Here is a 4,859-nt window from a genome sequence, read left to right on the forward strand (position 1 = left end):
TTTTATTTCATTTTTTTCGTAGATCCAAAAGGCCACGTGAAGATAACCGTAATTTAAAGTGTCAACAGGTTAAAAACTGTAGCTTGTTATAATTTTCAAGCCACGTCTCTAAAACTATTGCCTTTACTATGTTTAGGAAACAATTTTATACATGTGGTCTATTTTAGCGTTACCTAAACTAAAAAATCTTGTAGTGATATCATCACACAAAAAACCGAGAACCTATGAGGAGACATATAAACAATTATGTTAGAAGTGTGTTATGCAAGAAGAGTCAGATGCTTTGGAGACCAATAACACTTGGAGCATCACAACTTTTCCCCATGGAAAGAAAGCCATAGGTTGCCACTGGATATACAAAGTGAAGCATGGATATACAAAGTCAAGCACAAATTAGATGGCACTATTGAGAGATATAAAGCTCAATTGGTTGCAAAGGGCTAAACACGTTTTGAAGGGCTAGACTTCTTAGATACTTTCATATCAGTTGCCAAATTAACCACTATGCGCTTATTGCTTGATGTCAACAACGCTTTCTTGCATGGTGACCTTGTTGAAGATGTTTATATGAAGCCTCCACCAGGTTTATCTCTAAAAAATGACACAAGTGTATGTAAACTACAATGCTCTCTATATGGTCTTCGCCAGGTTGGGAGACAATGGTATGCAAAATTATTTTATTTTTTACTTTCTCAAAATTATGTTTTGTCTTCAACTAATCATTCTCTTCTTTTAAAACATCATGACACTAACACCATTTCTCTTCTTGTGTATGTGGATGATATTATGCGCACTCAAAATGATGATGCAAAAATATCTCAAATCACTCATCTTTTGGAATAGCACTTCAAAATAAAAAATCTTGGGGACTTAACATATTTTTTTGGGCCTTGAAGTAACACGAAACTCTAGTAGTATTCATCTCAGTCAACGCAAGTATACAATGTACCTTCTGCATGACACTGGTATGTTGGATTGTGCGCCCATGCCTACATTTATGATTCAATCCTCTCAACTTTCTCTTCGTCATGGTCTCATACTTTCTGAAGTCGAGTCTTCTTCTTATAGAAGACTCATTGGTCACCTTCTTTATCTTACCAACACGCGACATGACATCACCTTTAGTGTAAACAATCTCAGTCAGTTTTTTACTGCACCTACAAAGGACAACTAGTCTGCAATACAAATTGCTTCCAATCCTGTCTTCCATGAAATGACAGATCACATTATTCGTGAAAAAGTCTTGGTTGATGTTCTCAAACTCCTACCCATCTCCTCTTCTATGCAAGTAGCAAATATCTTCAACAAATCCTACCTCTAGCTACTTTTAATGTTATTCATTCCAAGTTAGGATAGGGTTTAGGGTTTAGGGTTTAGGGTTTAGGAATATATATTCCCATCTTGAGGGGCCGATAACATATACATTTTTTTAGTGTTTTTTTTTTGTTTTGGGCTTTGCCTTATACATGGGTTGGAGTTTATCACCCATTTCTTTTTACACCTTGTTTTTCTTTTATCAGCTTTTATATTGTAAAACTTGTTTTTTAGTTTTACAAAGAATGAATAATAATATGCAATTATTTTCTTTTTCTTCCTCGTTTTCTGTGTTTTGCTAGGGTTCACGTTGCCCTTTTTTGCCTTTCGTTTCAATCGACAATTAATTTGGTTCTTAGAATTCTTCATTTTCACACAAGAATCACCATCTACCTTTATCTTCACACTTGCATATTTTATGTCAGTTTACACACAATTTTTTATTTTCTCCTAATAACTTTGAAATACATTACATATTTATAGTGACACTAATATCCATAAACACATTGCAGTACTCGTATGAGAGAGGTTACTATAAATTTAAATTGACAAAGTTATCATTTTTTTATCAATAAAAAAATAATAAATAAATGAGACATTTTAGAAATATTACAATCCTATTAGAATGGAATAAATTATATATCCGCATAATCCAAAAAATCCTATAACCCCAAACTTATCATATAAATTTCGAAGAAGTCACTTCGACATCTTGAGTCATGTGGTGCAAAATTGTAGAATATATATATATATATTAAGTAGGTGTGTTTTTTAACAAAGGATATCAAAATATAATTTTCCTATATATAATTAACACCATCGATTAAGACAGTAAAATCACATGAGATGCAATAAGAATTTATAAAAAAAAGAATTATAAACATGAAAGGAGTAGGATATCAAAGTACGTTTATTGATATTAGAGTGATGGCGGTCTAATAAAAAAAGATAGGACAACTTGTACCTATTAAATTAAGGATTGTCATATTTTGACGATCAATTTTTTTTATACAGTCATTCTACAACTACTTTTATTAATTTATAAATGAATAATTGAATAATATTTTAATTATTTACCTTAATTTAATATTTTATTATTAGATGTAAGTTGTCATTAAGTGTGGTTCAAATGTTTTTCTTCCTTAAGTCAATTTGAGAGTCAATATGTTCTCCCACTGAATGATAAGTTGAATTTGTGATTCTAGCTTGTGAGGCAACATGACAACTTACATTCCATTGTGAATGTTATCAAATCACAAGGACTTAATAAATATCTATCTTTATCACAAATTTAACACTTTTTTATTAATTAAAATTAAGAATGGCGACAAATATTCAAATTAAATATTGATTAGAAGGAAATTAAATTTTATTAGATAAAAAAAAAAGTAATATTAACTTCATGAACAGTCAAAGTGCGCAGCTGAAAACAAAATGAAAAAGGTTTGGATGAAAACTAAAACAAAATGCGCATCCGGGGAATCGAACCCCGGTCAGTACCGTGGGAGGGTACTATGATACCACTACACCAGATGCGCTTGTTGGCTAACAGGCGGAACATTTAAATAGGATTTCTGTACTTTTGGTACTGTTAGTCTTTTTAATCACTTACATGTTATTATTTTGGTTCATAAATGTGATTTAATTATAATTACCTGTTTTAAATCCATAACTTTAAATTATGTTAAGGATAATATCAGTATTTAGTTAGCAATTTTTTTCACATTAGTGAATTCATGATTTAAGTATTACAGCTACAAAATCTACATTACGACATATAATTCATGAATATAATTAATATACTTTTATACATAATCTAAAGATATTTTCAAACCATAATTATAACATTAAAAATATCAAAAATTATAATTTTTATGATAATGTAACTATAACAAGAAAATAATTCAAACTATTCTTTAGTTGGTTAGTCTGTACTTCCTCCATTCCTCTTAGAACGAGCTCCTTACTCTTCCTTCGGTACTCTACCTCTCGGTGGTTTTTGTGAACTTCGATGTTGAAGTGAAAATTCAATATTCAACACTTGGTGCTCTCAATACTGTGACGTGCCTGATTCTTGAAATTTGTGTTTATTTATATGATTGTCATGGGCCCTTTGTTATTGGGTCGGATTAGGGGATTGAATCATGCTTAGCAGTGTATTACCTAGTGCTTGATCACTAATTAGTCTCATCAATCCAGTTTTAGTGTAATGATTTTGGTGGTGTCGATCGACTTGAATTGGATGCAGAGTCATGATCTCGATCGTGCGGACCCTACCAGTACACAATACAATATTCTTTCTGCATCACTAAACTAATTTTATTACGAGAAATTCTAAACTATACATTTCTTGGCAATGGAAAAGTATAAAATTTAGAAACACTTATCCTCTCATCTTGGGAAAACTGTGAAAGTATACCATTTAACAAATTTAAATGTCTCCATTCATTTTCCGAACAACTTTTTTCATATTATGAGTTCTACCTATAATGCTTTCACCAAGCATCATCATTTTACAAAGACCATTTAACAAGTGACAAAAATAAATATCACATGTATATATTTTCCTTTGTCATACACATTTTTTGTTATTTTTATTTTATTACGTGGCTTGGAGGAGGGTAGAATAACTACAAAAGTGCAATTGGCATATAGAGGGGTATTGTTACCTAATCTTCTATGTGAATTATGTCAACCGGTAGATGAGACGTTTAATCACATATCCTATTACATTGCAATAAATCTTATGTTGTCTACATGTGATAATGGGCTTTCATTCAATATAGACCCTTTCTTCATTCAATAATATTCAGTTTTCTGCTCTGCATTCTTGTTTTTTTTTTTCTCAACCTTCGAAGTTCTTTCTCTTTTCTTCTGTAAATGTCACTGATACATGAAGTTAAACCTGTTTGCTATTTTGCAATATGTGTTACAAGAAATATACAAATCAAGTACAAATAGTATACTACAAGGAAGGGCTAGAAGTCATGCAATATTCAAGTAGCTACCACAACTATTAGATTGATACATGCCATTGCACATAGAACTAAACAACAACAATAGTGTTCTTTTTGAAGGACTAACATTCCTTGTATTTAGTATTCAGTATTAATTGGGTATGAGGTGAGATTACATATTTTGGATTGGTGACTGACTAACTGCTAATACCTTTTGTATACAAATTACAATATTTATTTTAATTTTAATTATTTTTTTGATAAAAAAAATCATATAGTTTTCTTTAACGTATACTTTATCATGTGCCAAACAAATAACAATACATATTTTAGATAAAAGGAAAAAAATAATAAAAATGGCATTTACTTTTAGATAAAGAAAATGAAAAGTTGATGAGATTTGGAATATATAATCAATATGTCCCACACAATATCTTTTCTACAAAGCATATATTCACTCATTTTAGCTTTTGCTTTTCCCCCAATTTTCTTTGTACGTGTGATCATAAGCTCTTTGAGATTTTATTTTTTGTGTGGATGAGATATTTATGTTCTTGACATTTGGCAGCTTATATAAAGAAATTATAT

At 30.6% G+C, this 4,859-nt stretch overlaps 1 non-coding gene across 1 annotated transcript; it reads right to left on the minus strand.

The window, feature by feature from the left end:
- Window positions 1-2,781: 2,781 nt before the first annotated feature.
- Window positions 2,782-2,852, minus strand: TRNAG-CCC (transfer RNA glycine (anticodon CCC)). Its single transcript has one exon. It is a non-coding gene; the product is annotated as a tRNA-Gly (tRNA).
- Between the last annotated feature and the right edge of the window lie 2,007 nt (window positions 2,853-4,859).

Source organism: Phaseolus vulgaris, chromosome 7, assembly GCF_051622355.1.
Source record: "Phaseolus vulgaris cultivar YP4 chromosome 7, ASM5162235v1, whole genome shotgun sequence".
Taxonomy (NCBI): Eukaryota; Viridiplantae; Streptophyta; class Magnoliopsida; order Fabales; family Fabaceae; genus Phaseolus; species Phaseolus vulgaris.